Source organism: Tasmannia lanceolata, unplaced genomic scaffold, assembly GCF_043159265.1.
Source record: "Tasmannia lanceolata isolate RefF3 unplaced genomic scaffold, GAP_Taslan_0.1 ptg000013l, whole genome shotgun sequence".
In the NCBI taxonomy this organism is placed as follows: domain Eukaryota; kingdom Viridiplantae; phylum Streptophyta; class Magnoliopsida; order Canellales; family Winteraceae; genus Tasmannia; species Tasmannia lanceolata.
The window spans coordinates 27,087,342-27,109,653 of record NW_027518690.1 but is presented as its reverse complement, the minus strand read 5'-3'; the positions used below and the strand labels follow the sequence as shown (position 1 = coordinate 27,109,653).

The 22,312-nt window shown below is 37.4% G+C and overlaps 1 non-coding gene across 1 annotated transcript; it reads left to right on the top strand.

The window, feature by feature from the left end:
* The first annotated feature begins 11,853 nt into the window (after positions 1–11,853).
* Positions 11,854–11,960, top strand: LOC143891508 (small nucleolar RNA R71). Its single transcript, XR_013255384.1, has one exon. It is a non-coding gene; the product is annotated as a small nucleolar RNA R71 (small nucleolar RNA).
* Positions 11,961–22,312: the final 10,352 nt, after the last annotated feature.

Sequence of the window (22,312 nt, the reverse complement as noted above, 5' to 3'; positions counted from 1 at the left end):
GAAATTTTTCATTGAGGGTACTGAAGCTAAAGAGGCTCACTTAGATAGTCTTATCAAAAAACTGAAGCCATAGTGGTCAAAGGACCTTCACACGTCAATCAGATAAATCACAGTGTCCCTATGTGTAGTTGGTGTCATGATCCCACCCATGTAGTGGAAGAGTGCCCCAACCTTTCTCAGCCCAGCAGTGGTACTGAGAATGTAAGTGCTATGTTTCAAAATAATCCATTTAGTAACACTTTCAACCCGGGTTAGAGGAATCATCACAATTTCTCATGGAGTCAACCCAATTACAAACCTGCACAACCCAGTTTCCAAAAGCAGGGCCAGTTTAGCCCACCAAGACCAAATCTATCACCAAATCTTATTAGGCCACCTACCAACCTCCTACCCAGCCCAAATCAGTTCCTAAATCAGTTCCAAAACCACAATTTAAATCAGTCCTAACCCCCCCAGGTTTCCCAAAACAGGCTGACTCGGCTAGGATAAGTTCCTTAGAACAGAGCGTAGAACTTCTCATGAGTACTTTTACGACTAGTCAGCACAACATGAAGAAGCAAATCTCCCAACTTGCTAATCCCTTATATGAGAGGGGAAGAGCAAAAATGCCTTCCCAACCCGTCCCAAATCCTATGAATGTCAATTTTAATCAACAAGGTCAACCAAGTCAGTTGAATGCTATTCAACAGAATCCACAGCAACAAGAGCCCTCCAATCAATGCAATGCAATTTATGCTCTGAGAAATGGACGCGAGTATCTAAAGGATGGTCTACCGTTGCCAAATTCAGAATCTCAAAAAGACCATCCCATTGAGGTAAGTGAGCCAACCCCTGAGGAACCTAGATTTTTAAGAGAAGAACTATCTAAAAACCCATCAGAAGAGGAATCTGTTAAGCCATCTGAGAGAGACTTTGTACCTAAAGCTCCTTTTTCCTAAGAGGCTTCAAAATAATAGAAAGGGTACTGCCATGGACAAAATTTTAGATATTTTTAAACGAGTGCAAGTGAATATCCCTTTATTAGATGCTATTTCCCAAGTTCCTGCTTATGCCGAAGTGCTTAAGCATTTGTGCACCCAAAAGCGTACAATGAACGTGCCTAAGAAGGCTTTCTTGGCCGCCAATGTTAGTTCCATCTTATCTCAGTAGATGGTGGCTAAGTACAAGGACCCGGGATGTCCCACAATAGCTTGCACCATTGGCAACACAAGAATTGACCATGCCCTTCTTGATTTGGGGGCAAGTGTCAATCTTTTGCCATACACTGTATACAAGCAGCTAGGACTAGGAGAGCTCAAACCAACCACTGTCACTCTTCAGTTGGTAGATAGATCAGTCAAAACTCCTAAAGGGATGGTTGAGGATGTCTTAGTTAAGGTGGTTGACTTTTGGTTTCCTGTGGACTTCATAGTGTTGGATACCCAACCTGTTGCGCATGTTAAATATCAAATCCCAATTATCCTAGGTAGACCATTCCTAGCCACTAGCAATGCATTAATAAATTGTAGGAATGGTCTAATGAAGCTCTCTTTTGGTAATACCTCTGTGGATTTCAATGTTTTTAGGCTAGGAAAACAACCAAACTTGCATGAAGAATTAAGTATGATGCATTCCTTTCCTGAAGATATTGAGACTGATTTTGATATTGATTTTTCTGCAGGTTTTGAGGAGTGCTTGGAGTAGTTGGGAGACACGGGAGGAGACTTCTTTGCTGAGGCTTTCAGCGTACAACACAAAATGGAGCCCGTGGGACCCCTTTCTAAATCCCTTACCAAGCCATCCATAGAGGAGCCCCCACAACTAGATTTGAAGCATTTGCCTTCAAACCTCAGGTATGCTTTCTTAGGTAATAATGAAACTCTTCATGTTATTATTTCTTCTGATTTAACTTCTAGTCAAGAGGATGAGTTAATTAATTTGTTAAAAGAAAATAAGGAAGCCATAGCTTGGACCTTGGCTGACATCAAAGGAATTAGCCCTTCAATTTGCCAACATCATATAAATTTGATTGAGGGTTCCATACCTTCAAGGGAACCCCAAAGAAGGGCTAATCCTATGATGAAGGAAGCCATTCGAAAATAAATTTTAAAGTGTCTTGATAGTGGGATTATCTATCCCATCTCAGATAGCCAGTAGGTCAGTCCAGTCCAAGTGGTGCCTAAGAAGTCGGGAGTCACTGTGGTACAATCCGCCACTACTCGTATTCAAACGGGATGAAGGGTTTGTATTGACTACCCAAAGCTTAATGCCGCCACTTGGAAGGACCATTTCCCTTTGCCTTTTATTGATCAGATGCTACAGAGACTAGCTGGCCATGATTATTATTGTTTCTTAGATGGATACTCCGGTTATAATCAAATCCCTACAGCCCCTGAGGATCAGGAAAAGACTACGTTCACATGCCCCTTTGGAACTTTTGCATACAGACGCATGCCCTTTGGGTTATGCAATGCTCTTGCCATATTCCAAAGGTGTATGATGAGCATATTCTAGGACATGGTGGAGACATTTCTTGAGGTCTTTATGGATGATTTTTTCATTCATGGATCCACCTATGCCGAGTGCCTTCACCACTTAAAGTTGGTCTTGGAAAGAAGTAAAGAAAAGAACTTAGTTCTTAATTGGGAGAAATGCCACTTTATGGTGAAGGAGGGCATAGTCTTAGGCCATGTAGTTTCAAAAGAGGGGTTAAAGGTTGATAAAGCCAAGGTGGATCTTATTTCCCATCTACCACCACCCAAAAATGTGAAGGATGTTCAATCATTTTTTAGCCATGCTGGCTTTTATAGGAGATTCATTAAGGACTTTAGTAAAATAGCTAGGCCTCTAACTAACTTGCTTGCAAAGGACGAAAATTTTAATTTTTCCAGTGAGTGCTTAGAGTTTTTTGAGCGTTTAAAGAATGAGCTAACCACGGCTCCTATCATTCAAGCATCCATATGGACTGAGCCGTTTGAAATCATGTTGGAAGCTTCTAACTTTGCCATTGGGGCTATTTTTGGTCAAAGAATTAATAAGTTACCCCATGTTATTTATTATGCTAGGTAGGACCCTCAATGATTCACAACTCAACTATACTACCACTGAAAAAGAATTCCTAGCAGTTGTGTTTGCTCTTGAGAAGTTTAGGTCCTACTTGATTGGTCCACATGTGTTGTTTATACAGATCATTCCACCGTTAAATATCTTGTGGCTAAGAAAGATGCCAAAGCTCACCTCATTAGATGGGTTTTGCTTCTTCAAGAATTTGACTTAGAGATTAGGGACAAGAAATGTACAGAAAATTTGGTTGTAGACTGTTTGATTTATTAAATAACCAAAAGTGCACGGATCGTGTAAATACGGGTCGAACTCAGGAAAGAGAAATTTAGTTGTCAATCTTATTCTTGTACCGATTAAAATACTAGTTATGATATAATGTTGCCTGGAATGGACTCAGGATTTTCGTGGACTTAGACCTCGGAGCCAACAATATATATAAGCGTATATTCTATTCAATCTAAGAATCAAATTCAACTAAGATCTTTTTTTATTTAAAATCCTAATTTAGGCAAAGTGAACCAAATTTTAATGATCTCTATTGACTACTTATCTAATTTAATTAGAAAATCAAATTCTAAGGGCTTAAGTAAATTGGAAAATTGCAAAAGTAATTTGGAATATTGTAAAAACCTTAATTCAATATAAAAGAGTACTTAGGGTTAGAATCCACCGTGGGTTTGGATAAAATTGATTAATTAAAACAACTCTTGAATTGGGTTGAAAATTCGATTAACTAGTTAATAAGGAATAAGATCAAAGGGATGTCATTCATTATAAGTAATTAATCAAATTCAGTCTCCAATTTATATTCATTATACAGAATTTTATATTTGTTAATCAACAATCATTCATACGAAAGGGGAAAGCCAATGGCATAAATGATTGGGATTTTCCAAACACAAAATCCTACATAATTTTTCAATTGAGTAGATTGATTTAATTATAAATATTTTTCCTTCCCCATGGCTTCAACTAAACCCTAAGTAATTAGGAATTAGTTACTCATGAAGAAGGCAAGAAAAACAAAAATAAACGAGATAGATGGGAGAAGCATTGCCATATAGAACTTGAAAGAAAATTAAACAAAAGCTAATTACTTCTTCACTAACTTGAATTGAAACAAAATTACATCAAATTGAACTTAAAATAAATAACAAAAATTAAATAGAACTTAATCTTTTTCTCCTCCAACTTTGGCCAAATCCTCCTCTTCAAGCTTTAGTGTCACCTTGGACTGAGCTTTTGACGGTTGGATTGAATGAATGAACACACCACACGCCTTTATGCAATTTGAAGAAAGATAGAACAAGAGCAAGTGATGGGCGAAATTTCTTTGAAGAGAACAAGAGAAAAGTGGGGAAAAATCTCAAAGCCAACGGGAAGAAAATATAACAAAAATTAGAGAGGGAGAGGAAAAGAATGGGATGAAAAAAATTCAAGAGAGCCCCTTGGATCGGTTGTGTTGTTCTTTTTAAAGAGTAAAGAAATTCTAAACACATGACTTGCTTGCCTTGGAAAGGAGAGTTGCCAATTTTATTTTTACCCCACCTAGAGAGAGACAGTGGCCCATGAAATTTGGAAGGTTCCAAATGTTACTGCCGATTGGTCTTGCAAAAGAAACTTCAATGTACTTTTTAGCCCTGCTATAAATGTCCATATTAATGTCTTCTTGCAGCAATAGAAACGCACCAATTTTTCCCATCTTGACTTTACACAATCAGCCAAAAAGAAAAAAAAATAGTAATTCACTCTTGTTACAGCAATATCCTTGAGAATATCATTGAACCAAAATTTCGTTCTTCAATTTGGCCTAGTTTGAGAAAATTTCTATTCATAGTGGCTCCACAGATCATCCAAATCGTCCATTTAAAAACCTATTGTATAAGTAAAGCATGGACATACGATCTCGTAATATTGCCTACTCCACAGTTGCTTTTCGTAAAACCATGTTTCCAATTCAATAAAGTGAACCGAGACTTGCTTTTTAGAATGGTGTGTGGACAAACTTTCCAATTATAAGAAATATGCCCACATTGTTATATTCCAATAAAACTAGTGAAGTGTCTCCTTATTTTGGTAATTGCCATTCCTAAATTCCTACTTGCATACGTCACAGAATAATTGGGCTTACTATAGAATATTGGTTAGATCTGCAAATTCTATAAATGGTGGGTTTCTAACTTTCATGGCATAATTATGCCGAAATTCTCTTCATAGAACGATCCAAACCGTTCATTTTATTGGAACATAATGGTAATTAACCGCTCCATCTAAATTAGGTGCATAAGCTTTCCAAAACAGTTGTCATGGGCTGATCTAGACCACTCATTTTAATGGGTCGCAACACTAATTGGTCGTGTCTTTTAACTCAATTCCAATGGACGATTAGAACTGTCCATTTAGTGGGCCCTAATGTGGATTAGTTACACCTCCCTAGATCATTCCATGAGTTGATCCATACCATCCAATCGATGGACTGAAATATGTGATTTTCCCATATTAGATCTTTTCTTTGGAATTTCATCTCTTTCGCTCTATTTTTCGTAAAAATTCAACAATATCCCTGAAACAACAAAAACAAGGAAAATACCTTAGTAGCACCGTTCTAAATATAGAAAATACATATTTTTCCTACGTACAGTTCACACATAAATGTGTTCATCAAATTCCCCCATACTTGAGCTTTGCTTGTATTCAAGTAAACAAGAAGAAAAACTAAAACAAACACAAAAACTAAACAAAAACAACGTAACTCACTTTCGTAGGAATCACGATTGCACTTAGCACGTGCAACAAGCCTTTAAACCCCTAGGTTACCCTAGTGGACGAGTTTTGTCTCGTGAGTGTTTGCAGTGAATATACAAACAAAATTCTAAAAAACAAACTTTTCTTTCCAAATCTCACTATAGATAAAGCCACAACTTTCTAATCCATTTTTCTTTGATAAATTACTCAAAATAGAACAAGTAGAATACCCCCATACTTAAACTTTGTATCCTATCCCAAGTTGAAAAAAATTAGAAAAATAGTTTAAATAAGCAATCTTCTTTTGAATTTTTCCTACTCTTCTCCCTTAAATTTGCTTCTAATGTAATCGTACCATAAAAGGAATTTAATTCGGAAACTTTGTAGAAAACTTACAAATTTATATGGTCCACCATACTTTCCAATTTTCCCATAGTTTCTAAGAATACAACTCACTTTTTGTAATCCTCTACTGCTTTTGGCGTGAATGACATGCAGGGCATGTACCAGACACCCAGGCTACTAAGCAGTGTCCGACTAATCTTTGATTTGCATATATCATAGACATTGATGCATATCAGTTCAAGTTTTACCTTTGATTATGTGCGATGCTTTGATTTATTAAGCTTTCTAATTTACCCATGCATGGAGTTTTCAGTCAGTTGCTCTCAAGCCAGTTGGCTTTAAGGAACTAGGCATAAAAACCCTTCAGACTTAATAGCTCAAGTAAAAAAGGCTACAAATCAAAACTATAATCAAGAAACAAACTTTCTAAAAATATTTCTTTCTTTCTTTTATTTCAACCTTTCTTTCCTTTTTAACCATACCATATAAAAAGCAACCTTCTATTTCTATTTCTTATTCAAATTCGTTTAAAAGAAAGATTCCAAAAGAAAACGAAACTAAGAAAGGAAAGTATTCTTTCTAATTTTTCAAATTCCAAAATTAAAATATCCACTAACTTTCTTTCTTAAAATAGAAAACAACTTTCTTTTTAAGAATACCAAGTTCTTTCTAATTTGAAAAATTACCAAAAACAAAAGGAAAAGAAAATTTCTAACTTTAACTATAGAAAAGATTAGAAAAGAAAGTTTCCAAAAGCTACCCTCCATACTTGATTTATGCATTGTCCTCAAGGCATTAAAAATAGAAATAAAAATATGAGGACTAAAAAGAGAAAGGAGGGTGCGTACCGTATTTGTTTAGGCATGATTCGAATAGGAAGGTTCATGGAGAGCCATGACCTCTTCCATATCCGGCTTTGACAATTCAGTAAACGGCTTTAATCGTTGACCATTAACTTTAAAAATCTTACCATTGCTTGGATTAAGAACCTCGACCGGACCGTGGGAGAAAACTTTATTAACCACATATGGTCCATCCCAACGGTATCTTAACTTACCTCGAAAGATATGCAATCTGGAATTGTAGAGAAGCACTTTGTCGCCCTCTTGAAATGATTTTCTCAAAATATGTTTGTCATGAAAAGCTTTTGTCTTTTCTTTATAGATCTTTGCATTTTCGTACGCTTCATTGCGCAACTCCTCCAATTCGGAAAGTTGTAATCTCCTTTGAACACCTGCAGAAGACAAATCAAAGTTTAGTTTCTTAATAGCCCAAAAAGCTTTATGTTCCAATTCAACCGGGAGGTGACAAGCTTTGACATACACAAGGCGGTAAAGAGACTGACCAAGATCAGTCTTGAATACCGTCCTATGAGCCCACAAGGCATCCACTAATCTAATGGACCAATCCTTGCGGTTTGGATTCACTGTCTTCTCCAAAATTTGCTTAATTTGCCTATTTGAAACCTCTACTTGACCACTCGTTTGAGGATGATAAGGGGTGGCCAACTTATGAGTAATACCATATTTCTTCATAAGAGCTTCAAACGGTCTATTACAAAAGTGTTTACTCCTATCACTAATGATGGCACGAGGTGTACGGAAGCGCGAAAAAATATTTTCTTTAAGAAACTTGACCACCACCTTGTGGTCATTGGATTTGCAAGCAATGGCTTCAATCCATTTAGACATGTAATCTACACCTAACAAAATATACAAGTTTTCAAAAGAGTTGGGAAACGGACCCATAAAATCAATACCCCACACATCGAAGATTTCTACCACTAAGATCGGGTTGAGGGGCATCATATTTCGCTTTGTAACTCTACCTAATGACTGACAAAATCTACATGCCTTACAAAAATCAAAAGCATCCCTATAAATACTTGGCCAATAGAAACCACATTGTAAAACTTTGTGCGCGGTTTTCTTTGCACTAAAGTGGCCACCACAGGCTTGATCATGGCAAAAAGATAGAATCGATTGGTGCTCATGATCAGGCACACATCGTCGAACAATCTGATCCGAACAAGTTTTGAACAAATAGGGATCATCCCAAAAGAAATACTTTACCTATGAGTGAAACCGGTATTTGTCTTGGTTGGACCAATGATCCGGTGTAGCACCTGTAACCAAGTAATTCACAATATCTGCATACCATGGCTCACTAAAAATAGCAAACAATTGCTCATCAGGGAAGTTTTCATTAATTGGACCTTCGTCATTCTTTGCATTAGGAAGTCTAGAAAAGCGATCGGCAACCAAGTTTTCCGTACCCTTTTTATCTCTAATCTCCAAATCAAACTCTTGAAGAAGTAAAACCCATCGAATGAGGCGAGCTTTAGCATCCTTCTTTCCAACAAGATACTTGATTGCCGAATGGTCGGTATAAATTAACACATGCGATCCAATCAAGTAGGACCGAAAATTCTCTAATGCAAACACAACCGCTAGAAATTCTTTCTCGGTAGTGGTGTAGTTGAGTTGTGCATCATTGAGAGTTCTACTTGCATAATAGATTACATGCGGTAATTTATTGAATCTTTGACCCAACACGACTCCTATTGCAAAGTCGGAAGCATCACACATAATTTCAAACGGTTTGGTCCAATTAGGTGCTCGAATGATGGGAGCCGTAGTTAGCTCCTTTTTCAAACACTCAAAAGAATCGAAGCATTCTTTGGAAAACTCAAATTTTTGATCTTTTGCTAACAAGTTGGTTAGAGGCCTAGAAATTTTAGAAAAATCTTTTATAAAACGCCGGTAAAAACCCGCATGGCCCAAAAATGATCGAATATCCTTCATGCTTTTGGGCGGTGGAAGATGGACAATGAGATCCACCTTGGCTTTATCAACCTTAATTCCCTCTTTAGAAATCACATGTCCTAGAACGATGCCATCTTTTACCATAAAATGACACTTTTTTCAATTGAGGACAAGCTTCTTTTCTCTACTCCTTTCTAAGACCAATTTTAAGTGATGTAAACATTCGGCATAGGTGGAGCCATGAATAGAAAAATCATCCATAAAAACCACTAAGAAGGTCTCCACCATGTCAGAAAAGATACTCATCATGCATCTTTGGACAGTTGCCGGTGCATTGCATAACCCAAAAGGCATGCGTCTATAAGGAAACGTTCCAAAGGGGCATGTGAATGTCGTTTTCTCTTGATCTTCAGGAGCTATGGGAATTTGTTGTAACCGGAATATCCGTCAAGAAAGCAATAATACTCATGACTCGCTAACCTTTCTAACATTTGATCAATAAAAGGCAAAGGAAAGTGATCCTTCCAAGTAGCAGCATTAAGCTTTCAGTAGTCAATACAAACCCGCCATCCCATTTGAATGCGAGTTGGAATAAGCTCATTGGTGGCAGATTGTATAACCGCGACTCCCGACTTCTTAGGCACTACTTGGACGGGACTCACCCATTGGCTATCCGAGATGGGATAAATGATCCCATTATCTAACCATTTTAAAATCTCTTTTTGGATGGCTTCCTTAATCACAGGATTAGCCCTTCTTTGATGTTCCCTTGAAGGTTTGGCACCCTCAACGAGATGGATGTGATGTTGCACAATCGAAGGGCTAATTCCTTTGATGTCGGCCATTGTCCAACCTATGGCTTCCTTATTATCTTTTAGCAATTTAATGAGTTTCTCCTCTTAAGGGGAGGTTAGGTCCGCAGCAATTATTACAGGCAAAGTACAATTATCACCCAAAAATGCATAACGTAAATGAGAAGGCAAGGGCTTCAACTCCAACTGTGGCGCTTCTTCGATTGATGTCTTTGGAAGAGATGTTGCGAGTGGTCCAACAGGCTCCACGTTTGGATGGCAAAAGCTTTGGAAAAGAAATCATCTCCATCATTTCCTAGTTCGTCCAAGCATTCTTGGAATCCTGCATCAAAATCAATTTCAAAATTAGAAACAATATCGTCAGGAAAGGAATGCAACATATTGATTTCTTCATGAAAATTTGGTTGCTTACCCAATCTAAAGACATTAAAATCAACCGATGTGTCTCCAAAAGACAATTTCATTAATCAATTTCTACAATTAATTAGAGCGTTGCTAGTGGCAAGGAACGGCCTACCAAGGATGATAGGAATTTGATCCTTGATATTAGCAATAGGCTCGGTATCTAATACAACAAAATCTACGGGAAATAAAAATTCACCTACTTTAACTAACACATCCTCAACCATTCCTTTGGGTGTTTTAATTGATCTATCCGCCAATTGAAGAGTGATGGTGGTTGGTTTGAGGTCTCCTAATCCTAGTTGCTTAAATACAGAAAAAGGCAAGAGATTTACACTTGCACCCAAATCCAAAAGAGCATGTTCAATATTTGTGTTACCAATAGTGCAAGAAATAGTAGGACATCCTGGATCCTTATACTTAGCCACCATTTGTTGAGACAAGATGGAACTTATATTTGCGGCCAAAAAAGCTTTTTTAGGCACATTAGTTGTGCGCTTTTGTGTGCACAAATCTTTCAACACTTTGGCATAAGTAGGAACCTGAGAAATCGCATCTAATAAATGAATGTTAATTTGCACTTGTTTAAACACATTTAAAATTTTATCCATGGCATCCACCTTCTTATTATTAGCAAGTCTCATTGGAAAATGAGCTTTAGGCACATACTCATTTTCAGGTGGAGAAACAGCCTGCTCTTCAGTTACCTGTTTGGGTTCCGCAATCGAGCCCGTTGGAGGGGAGTCTTTTCTTACCTCTTCGGATGTATCTTGTATATCTATAGAAGGTTCAGATCTGACCTCCTCCTTGTGGTAATCTCTACCACTCCTTAAAGCATATACGGCATTACATTCGTTGGAGGGCTCTTGCGGCGGCAAAATTGGTTGAATGGCATTCAACTGATTTGGCGGTACCTGTTGATTCACATTCATATTCACGTTCCTTGGATTAGGAACGGGTTCACTTGGCATCTTCCCCTTTTCCCTCTCATGCAACGCCATGGCAAGTTGGGAGATTTGCTTCTCCATGTTGTGTTGGCTTGTCATGAAAGTGCTAGTGAGAAGTTCTATGCTTTTTTCTAGGGAAGCTATGCGTGCCGACTCTCCTTGTTTTTGAAAACCCAGCGGTTGCTGATTTAAAACATTATTAATCATGGGGTTTTGAAAAGTGGGAGGGGAAGGGGATGGCCGAACAAAGTGGGAGGGAAGGTGGGCCTAGGTTGGCCGAATTGGCCTTGGCCTTGGAAATTAGATGGCCCACTTTGACTCCATCAAAAGTTGGGATGATTTCTCCATCCGGGATTATAAGTGCTAGAATAAGGATTATTATAATACAAAGCACTTACATTCTCATTAGAATTACCAAATTTAGCAAGAGGTGGGCACTCTTCCATGACATGGTCCGTGGCTTGACACCAACTACACATAGGAACACTATGTGCAATTTGATTGACTTGTGAAGGTCCTTTGACAACTATTGCTTCTAGCCTTTTGATTAAGCTATCAAGATGGGCCTCTTTTGCCACGGCACCCTCTATTAGAAACCCCTTACTTGAAGTGGCTTTCTCACCGCCTTGAGTGGATTCTCACTCTCTTATTTTTTTCGCCAAATCAAGTAAGAAGTTCCATGCCGCGGCCTCATCCGTGAAAAATGTAAAACTGTTAGGACACATGGACTCAAGAAGTTGCTTTGTTTGGTAATCTACGCCCTCATAAATAATTTGGCATAAGTGCCACAAATCAATTCCATGGTGAGGACACTCTTGGAGTAGGTCTTTGAACCTCTCCATAAACTTAGAAAATGACTCTAATGACTTTTGTTTGAATTGTAAAATATCGTTCCTAAGCTTATTAGTTTTATGTAATGGAAAAAACTTTTTTAGGAAAGCGACGGCGAACTCTTCCCAAGTGGTGATGGAGTTCGTTGGTAAGCCATAGAGCCACTTTTTGGCTCCATCCTTGAGTGAAAACGTAATAAACCACAACTTTACCGCATCATCGGTAAGTTGTTGCAACTTAATCAAAGCACATACATCTTCAAACTCACGCAAAAATAAATAAGCTTCCTCCGAAGGGAGGCCATGAAAATGAGGAAGTAAAGAGATAAATTGCGATTTTAGCTCAAAATTATTGCCTTGTGCAATCGGCAATCTAATGCAAGAAGGTTGCACGGTTCGGGCCGGATAGAAGCGATCGCGCAAACTCTTGGGCGGCTCTTGTTCTTCCGCCATGACTACTTGATTTGGATTTAGTGCGATGTCTTCCGCCGTCTCTAACCGGTTTGCTCTTTCTAGTCGATTAGCAGAGTTTCGCACCCAACCTGCACTCATAAACACAAGAAAACCAAGTAAGAGAGATGGATAGGCAAGAAACCAAAAATATAACTAAACTAAAAATAACTACTAATTTAACACTTCGAATAATTAAGATTCTAATGCAACTCTCTTCCCCGGCAACGGCGCCAAAAACTTGTTTGATTTATTAAATAACCGCAAGTGCACGGATCGTGTAAATACGGGTCGTGTAATTACGGGTCGAACTCAGGGAAGAGAAATTTAGTTGTCAATCTTATTCTTGTACCGATTAAAAAACTAGCTATGATATAATATTGCCTGGAATGGACTCAGGATTTCCGTGGACTTAGACCTCGGAGCCAACACTATATATAAGCGTATATTCTATTCAATCTAAGAATCAAATTCAACTAAGATCTTTTTTTATTTAAAATCCAATTTTAGGCAAAGTGAACCAAATTTTAATGATCTCTATTGACTACTTATCTAATTTAATTAGAAAATCAAATTCTAAGTGCTTAAGTAAATTGAAAAATTGCAAAAGTAATTTGGAATATTGTAAAATATAAAAGAGTACTTAGGGTTAGAATCCACCATGGGTTTGGATAAAATTGATTAATTAAAACAACTCTTGAATTGGGTTGAAAATTTGATTAACTAGTTAATAAGGAATAAGATAAAAGGGATGTCATTCATTATAAGTAATTAATCAAATCCAGTCTCAAATTGTATTCATTATATAGAATTTTATATTTGTTAATCAACAATCATTCATACGAAAGGGGAAAGCCAATGGCATAAATGATTGGGATTTTTCAAACACAAAATCCTACATAATTTTTCAATTGAGTAGATTGATTTAATTATAAATATTTCTCCTTCCCCATGGCTTCAACTAAACCCTAAGTAATTAGGAATTAGTTACTCATGAAGAAGGGAAGAAAAATAAAAATAAACGAGATAGATGGGAGAACAATTGCCATATAGAACTTGAAAGAAAATTAAACAAAAGCTAATTACTTCTTCACTAACTTGAATTGAAACAAAATTACATCAAATTGAACTTAAAATAAATAACAAAAATTAAACAGAACTTAGTCTTTTTCTCCTCCAACTTTGGCCAAATCCTTCTCTTCAAGCTTTAGTGTCAACTTGGATTGAGCTTTTGACGGTTGGATTGAATGAATGAATACACCACACGCCTTTATGCAATTTGAAGAAAGATAGAACAAGAGCAAGTGATGGGTGAAATTTCTTTGAAGAGAACAAGAGAAAAGTGGGGAAAAATTTCAAAGCCAATGGGAAGAAAAAATAACAAAAATTAGAGAGGGAGAGGAAAAGAATGGGATGAAAACAATTCAAGAGAGCCCCTTGGATCGGTTGTGTTGTTCTTTTTAAAGAGTAAAGAAATTCTAAACACATGACTTGCTTGCCTTGGAAAGGAGAGTTGCCAATTTTATTTTTACCCCACCTAGAGAGAGAGAGTGGCCCATGAAATTTGGAAGGTTCCAAATGTTACTGCCGATTGCTCTTGCAAAAGAAACTTCAATGTACTTTTTAGCCCTGCTATAAATGTCCATATTAATGTCTTCTTGCAGCAATAGAAACGTACCAATTTTTCCCATCTTGACTTTACACAATCAGCCAAAAAGAAGAAAAAAATAGTAATTCACTCTTGTTACAGCAATATCCTTGAGAATAGCATTGAACCAGAATTTCGTTCTTCAATTTGGCCTAGTTTGAGAAAATTTCCATTCACAGTGGCTCCACAGATCATCCAAATCGTCCATTTAAAAACGTATTGTATAAGTAAAGCATGGACATACGATCTCGTAATATTGCTTACTCGACAATTGCTTTTCGTAAAAGCCATATTTCCAATTCAATAAAGTGAACCGAGACTTACTTTTTAGAATGGTATGTGGACAAACTTTACAATTATAAGAAATATGCCCACATTGCTATATTCCAATAAAACCAGTGAAGTGTCTCCTTATTTTGGTAATTGCCATTCCTAAATTCCTACTTGCATACGTCACAAAATAATTGGGCTCACTATAGAATATTGGTTAGATCTGCAAATTCTATAAATGGTGGGTTTCTAACTTTCATGGCATAATTATGCAAATAGTATAAGAGGGCCCACAATACATGAGGCACATATTATGGCATCCCAAATTCGTTTTCATATAATGATCCAGACCGTTCATTTTGTGGGTTGTAATGTGAATTGCTTGTACCCCCACCATTCCTATAGGTTCATCTAAACCGTCCAATTTAGATTCCACAATGGTTTTGTAGTTGGTCTACTATAAATGACCGAATGCCAAATAATATGAGTGGGGTCCACTTTCTAGATAAGAAAGCATATTGCTTAACCCTTCTGCAGCCGATTCCCTCATTGGAAATCCGCCCATCATGCTAAGACCATATGTGGGGCCTACCATCACATGCTTGATATTTGCACCACCATCTTACACCATGTAGTGATTCCACCATTAACAATGCCCATAATTGATTTCCATAGGTTGATTTGACCGACCATTTTGTTAGCTACTCATGGGCCCCACTTTAAAAATAAGAGAGAGAGAGAGAGAGAGTAAGAGAGAGAGAGAGAGAGAGGGTGTGTGAGAGCTGGGGATCATGGGGCTAATCCCAACCGTTCACTTGATTGGGCCACATTGTACATCAATTGCGCCCCCTAAATTCTCTTCATAGAACGATCCAAACCGTTCATTTTATTGGAACATAATGGTAATTAACCGCTCCATCTAAATTAGGTGCATAAGCTTTCCAAAACAGTTGTCATGGGCTGATCTAGACCACTCATTTTAATGGGTCACAACACTAATTGGTCGTGTCTTTTAACTCAATTCCAATGGACGATTAGAACTGTCCATTTAGTGGGCCCTAATGTGGATTAGTTACACCTCCCTAGATCATTCCATGAGTTGATCCATACCATCCAATCGATGGGCTGAAATATTTAGTTTTCCCATATTAGATCTTTTCTTTGGAATTTCATCTCTTTCGCTCTATTTTCCGTGAAAATTCAAGAATATCCCTGAAACAACAAAAAAAAGGAAAATACCTTAGTAGCACCGCTCTAAATATAGAAAATACATGTTTTTCCTATGTACAATTCACACATAAATGTGTTCATCACAGACCACTTGTCCCGTCTCCCCAATGCAAAGGATGACGAATGTCCCGCTAATGAGAGTTTTCTAGATGAGCAATTGTTGGCCATCTCTAGCGAGCCTTAGTATGCAGATATAGTAAATTACTTGGTCACGGGTGCGACCCCAGATCATTGGTCCACCCAAGACAAGTATAGGTTCCACTCACAGGTCAAATATTTTTTCTGGGAAGACCCTTATCTATTCAAGACATGTTCGGATCAGATTGTCCGACGTTGTGTTCCAGATCATGAGCACCATTCTATTTTATCTTTTTGCCATGATCAGGCTTGTGGGGGACACTTCGGTCCTAAGAAAACCGCAGCCAAAGTCCTTCAGTGAGGTTTCTATTGGCCGACCTTGTTTAGGGATTCATTTGAGTATTGCAAGGGTTGCAAAGCCTGTCAGTATTTAGGTTGTGTCACCAAGAGGAATATGATGCCCCTCAACCCTATTTTAGTAGTTGAGATTTTTGATGTGTGGGGCATAGACTTCATGGGTTTGTTTCCCAACTCTTTTGGGAATTTGTTCATCTTGTTGGCCGTAGATTACGTTTCCAAATGGATTGACGCCATAGCCTGTAAATCTTATGACCACAAGGTTGTGGTCAAGTTTCTCAAAGATAATATTTTTTCCCGCTTTGGTACACCCAGTGCCATCATTAGTGATAGGAGTAAGCACTTTTGCAATAGACCTTTCGAGGCTCTTATGAAGAAATATGGGATCACCCATAAGTTAGCTACCCCTTATCACCCCCAAACGAGTGGCCAAGTGGAGGTTTCGAATGGGGAAATAAAGCAAATTTTGGAGAAGACGGTGAATCCAAACCGCAAGGATTGGTCCCTTAGATTAGTGGATGCCTTGTGGGCTCATAGGACGGCATTTAAGGCTGACCTTGGTTAGTCTCCTTACCACCTTGTGTATGGAAAAGTGTGTCATCTTCCGGTTGAATTAGAGCATAGAGCTTTTTGGGCTATTAAGAAACTCAATTTTGATTTGTCTAAGGCAGGAAATCTTAGAAAACTTCAACTTGCGGAGTTGGAGGAATTATGTAATGACGCCTATGAGAATGCAAGGATTTACAAGGAGAAGACAAAGGCTTTTCACAATAAGAATATTCTGAGAAAATCTTTCATAGTAGGTAATAAAGTTCTTTTGTACAATTTAAGATTGCACATCTTTCCAGGTAAGTTAAGATCCCGTTGGGATGGACCATACTTAGTGCATAAAATTTTCTCACTTGGTGCTATTGAAGTTTTAAATCCAAAGAATTGTGAGATTTTCAGAGTGAATGGACAGCACTTAAAAGCCTTTCATTGAGCTACCTTCTACAAATTTGGAAGAGGTCATGGATCTCCAAGAGCCTCTTTACTCTTTGCCGTCGTAATTGTATAAGGTACGCCCCCTCTCTTTTATTGTCCTTACTTGTATTCATTTATTTTTGCATGCATTGAGGACACCGCATGATTTAAGTATGGGGGGTGTTAACTTATTTGTAAAGTTCTTTCTATGGTTTAAAGTAGGATTTTGTTTTTTCTCTTGTTTTCGATTTTTTGCAAAGGAAAGAAAGACTTAGATATCCTCTTGTATTTTAAAAGAAATTTTTTGTTTTAAATTATTCTGTTTTAAGGAAGGAAACTGGACTATATCTTAATTTGAGAATTTAAAATAAAAAAGAACACTTTTTACCCATAGGGCGATCTAATGTGTAATCTTGTTTACTTAAGTCTTAGTTAGGAGACGAGATTAGACTTTGGACTTTTTCATGGTTAGGAAAAATGTGGAATGAAATGGTTGAAAGAAAAAAATAAAGAAAAAAAACCCAAGAGGTGTTTACACCTAATTCCTTAAAGCCTACTGGCTTGAGAGTAATTGGCTTAAAGCTCATTTCAAGGGTCATCTAGAAAGCTTAAGGAGTCGAGACATTGCACGAATCAAAATCAAATTTGAACTCTACTGCATCACTTTCTAAAGTCTCATGAAAAATATGATTTAGAGAAATATGCAACAATAATTCCAACGCTGCTTATTAACCTGGGTGTCTGGTGCACGCCCTGCATGTCATTCACACCAACGACAGTAGAGGAATAAATGAGTTCAAGTTTTAAAAAAAAAATTGAGATTGTGGAATGAAAGGATGGAATCATGTGACTATCCACGTTTTTATCAAATTTCTGCATTAAGGTCTTTTGTAGACTAGACGACATACTTGGATCTATCCTCTAGAGACAATAGTGTGAAGAACATTGAAATGGTTTCTTGATTAAGATATATGATAGTTTCACTACTTAGAATGGGATGATAAAAGCTAAGTATGGGGGTATCCTATGGATTTCATTCTTGAGTAAAATGTCAAGGCATTGGGATTGTTACATTCTATTTTATTTTGAAGTTAGACTTTGCATTTAAGTTAAAAAAATTTTTTTGTGTATATTCACTGCAAACACTCACGAGACAAAACTCGTCTACTAGGATAGGCTAGGGGTTTAAAGGCTTGTTGCACGTGCTAAGTGCAATCGTGATTCCTACAAAAGTAAGTTATGATTTCTTTTGTTTAGTTTTTATTTTTGTTCGTTTTTGTTTCTTTGCTTGAGGACAAGTAAAGTTTAAGTATGGGGGAATCTGATGAGCACATTATTTATGTGTGAATCTTAGTTGTTAAGGATGCATATTTTCATACTTAAAACAGTGCCACCTAAGGTATTTTTTCTTGTTTTTGATGTTTCAGGTTATTTTCGGAAAATCCATGAAAAATGGGCTAGGAGGGGAAATTAATTCACATTTATTGACCGTCGTTTGAATGGTCCAGATCAGCCCACAAAAATGATTCAAGAGGTGCAACCATTGGTAAAATCGAAATTCACATCGAGGCCAACAAATTTAACGGTTTGGATCATATCATTAGGACGGTTTAGTGGTGCAAGTAATTTATAAGTTGACCGTCAATTGGATGGCTTAGAATGTCCCTTGGAGATCAAGAGGGGAGAAGGGAATTATTAGTGTTTTTTTGGTGCATTACAAAGGAAGGGCTGATTAGCCATTTGCGAAAATATATGGCATTGTTGCAATTCATTGGAAAAGTGGGGATAAAGTGGTCATTTCATAAAGGAACCAAAAGAAAAAATAGGAAAATACACCACCGACTTTGCTCTCTCCCTAATTCGTTTCACTCTCTCTCTCTCTCTATCCCTTACATGTTTTTTACTTCCTCTCTCTCAGTAATTCGTCCCTTATTTTTCTCTCCCCCTTTGCCCGACAATTGGATGGTTTGGACCACTTCATTAGCAAATCCAACCGACCATATCTTTCTCCCCCAACTATATTCTATCAAGATCCCAACATATTTATCTTACTTCTTCTGTTATCCTACCAACAACCAGATTTGCGGCATCTTAAATGGACGTTTCAGATCAACTTTGGAAGCTCATTTACAACCGAGAATGGAATTCAACAAATTATTCATGCCACATAATAAATAAATAAAAATTGATTAAGGATTAAATGGTTGGCGAATTTCAAGGAAAAGATTTCGTGGATATGGATGATTGCAATCTTTGGAGAAAACGTTTTGGAGTCTTTATTTTTAGCCCAACGTGTTGTTTTCTAATATACAAGATGGAGGGTTAAGATTGTACAAGAAAAAAAGGGATCGAATGATTTTTTTTTTTTTTTTGGGGACACTCTTCTCTCTCGTTCACAACTTGCACTCTAAAAGATAAGAAAAAGTGACGTTTTTCTGGCTTGAAAGGGTGAACGATTTTTGCAGAAGAAAGGAGAAGAAGAATTCAGCATCATTAAAGACTAAGTTTCCTTACCTTTATTCTTTAGTTTTAGTTTTCAAATCAGTGTAATTAAGTTCCAAAATTCAATTAATAAAGTTCTTCTTATTTGTTTTACATATTCAAGTTCTTATGACATGTTATTTCTTTGATTTTATTTGTTTCGAATTAGCCATGAGTAGCTAAATCCTAATTATTTAGGGTTTAGATGAAGCCATAAAGAAGGATAAAAGTTGGTAGTTTGTAATCCAATGCTTTAGATTAAATCTCGAAAAGAAAAAAAAAATTATATACAAGGGTTATGAATTAGAATTTCAAATCATACATGCCATTGATATTCTTTTGTATGCATGATTTTCAATGATAATTTATAACGGCGGGTATAATCAATTAAATTGAAGGGTGTATTTGATGTATTACTCATGGTAAATAATATCCATTGATCTTATTTTCCATTAATCGAATTTATCAGATGCACAATTCACTTCAATTCAATTCAATAGTGTGATCGAATTACTAAATTTACAAACTATTGATTTGATTCAACTTTATGGTGGAATCTATCCCTAAGTAATTTTCCTAGGTATTTTATTAAATTGAATTCTAGTCGTTTTAGTCTTGCAATTAAATTAGTAGATCAATTTAGTAGTTTGCATTTGCTTTACTAAGTAGATTAATCTAAAAGTTTATTCTAGAATAGATAATTAGTGATCTCTCTTAAGTAGAATTTTGTGCACTCTACCTAAGTTAAGAAGGATAATTATTCTCTTCCCTATGATCGACCCGTAGCTACGATTGACCCGTGCGCTTGCGATATAATTTTGTGTAAACAAGTTTTTGGCACCGTAACCGGGGAGGAGTTTTTATTAAATTCTTAACTATTAGAAGTGTCTTAGTCTTAGTAATTTTTTTTTCTTTCCTAGTTCATATTAGATTTAATTATTGCATATTTTTGTTTGCTTGTTTGTTTGCCTTAGTGATTTTGATCTTTGCATGAGTACTGGTTGGGTACGAAACTCTGTGAACCGATTAGAAAGAGGAATTAGATCAGAATCGGACACAGGCACAGAAACAAAAGTAGATATTCAACCTTTACCTATAGACATGGCAGATGAGGAAGCACCCAAAGCCTTAGGGATAGATTTTACGCAGCCCGAACAGCACAACCTTCATGTATACGTTTGCCTGCGGTTCAGGGAAACAATTTCGAACTGAAATCTCAGTTCATCACTATGCTACCCCACTTTTATGGGCTACCTTCTGAGGATGCCTACCTTTTTCTTAGGGAGTTTGAGGAAGTGTATGTCCTAATTAAAATGCAGCAACTCTCAGATGATGCGGTAAAGCTTAGATTTATCACTTTTTCACTCAAGGAGGGAGCTAAGAAATGGCTCTATGGTCTCCCTACCAATTCCATCACCACATGGGTGCAATTTATTGTTGCCTTCCTTAAATGGTTCTTTCCTATGCATAAAACTAACAAACTGAGGAATGATATTCTTCAGCTTAAGCGAAAACCCAATGAGTCTTTTTTCAAGTTTATGGAGAGGTTTAAGAACCTCCTCCAAGAATGCCCTCATCACGGACTTGACACTTGGCATTTGTACCAAATTATTTATGTGGGTATTGATTATCAAACCAAGCAATTATTAGAGTCTATGTGCCCAACAGGATTTACATCATACACAGATGAAAATGGTGCTTAGAATTTTCTGCTTGATTTGGTTGAAAAGACTCGTGAGTGGGAATCAACTCAAGATAGTGAAAGAGTCACTGGTAAGGAATTTTTCATTGAGGGTAATGCAGCTAAAGAGGCTCACTCAGATAGTCTTTTCAAAAGACTAGAAGCCATAGTGGTCAAAGGACCTTCACACGTCAATCAGATAAATCACAATGTCCCTATGTGTAGTTGGTGTCAAGATCCCACCCATGTTGTTGAAGAGTGCCCCAACCTTTCTCAGCCCAGCAGTGGTACTGAGAATGTAAGTGCTATGTTTCAAAATAATCCATTTAGTAACACTTACAACCCGGGTTGGAGGAATCATCCAAATTTCTCATGGAGTCAACCCAATTACCAAGCTGCACAACCCAGGTTCCAAAATCAAGGCTACTTTGGCCCACCAAGACCAAATCTGTCACCAAATCTTACTAGGCCACCTACCAACCCCCTACCCAACCCAAATCAATTCCAAAATTTAAATTTAAATCAGTCCCAACCCCCCCCCCCCCCCCCCCCCCGCCATGTTTCCCAAAACAGGCTGACTCGGCTAGGATCAGTTCCTTAGAAAAGAGCGTAGAACTTCTCATGAGTACTTTTACGACTAGTCAGCACAACATGGAGAAGCAAATCTCCCAACTTGCTAATACCTTAGATGAGAGGGGGAGAGGAAAAATGCCTTCCCAACCCGTCCCAAATCCTAGGAATGTCAATTTTAATCAACGGGGTCAACCAAGTCAGTTGAATGCTATTCAACAAAATCCACAACAACAAGAGCCCTCCAACCAATGCAATGCAATTTATGCTTTGAGAAATGGACGTGAGTATCTAAAGAATGGTCTACCTTTGCCAAATTCAGAATCCCAAAAAGACCATCCCATTGAGGTAAGTGAGCCAACCCCTTCCCTTCAAGGTTCGTCTGAGGAACCTAGATTTTTTAGAGAAGAACCATCTAAAAACCCATGAGAAGGAATCTATTAAGCCATCTGAGAGAGACTTTGTACCTAAAGCTCCTTTTCCTAAGAGGCTTCAAAATAATAAAAAGGGTGCTGCCATGGACAAAATTTTAGATGTTTTTAAACAAGTGCAAGTGAATATCCCATTATTAGATGCTATTTCCCAAGTTCCTGCTTATGCCAAGATGCTCAAGGATTTGTGCACTCAAAAGTGCACAATGAACGTGCCTAAGAAGGCTTTTTTGGCCGCCAATGTTAGTTCCATCTTATCTCAGCG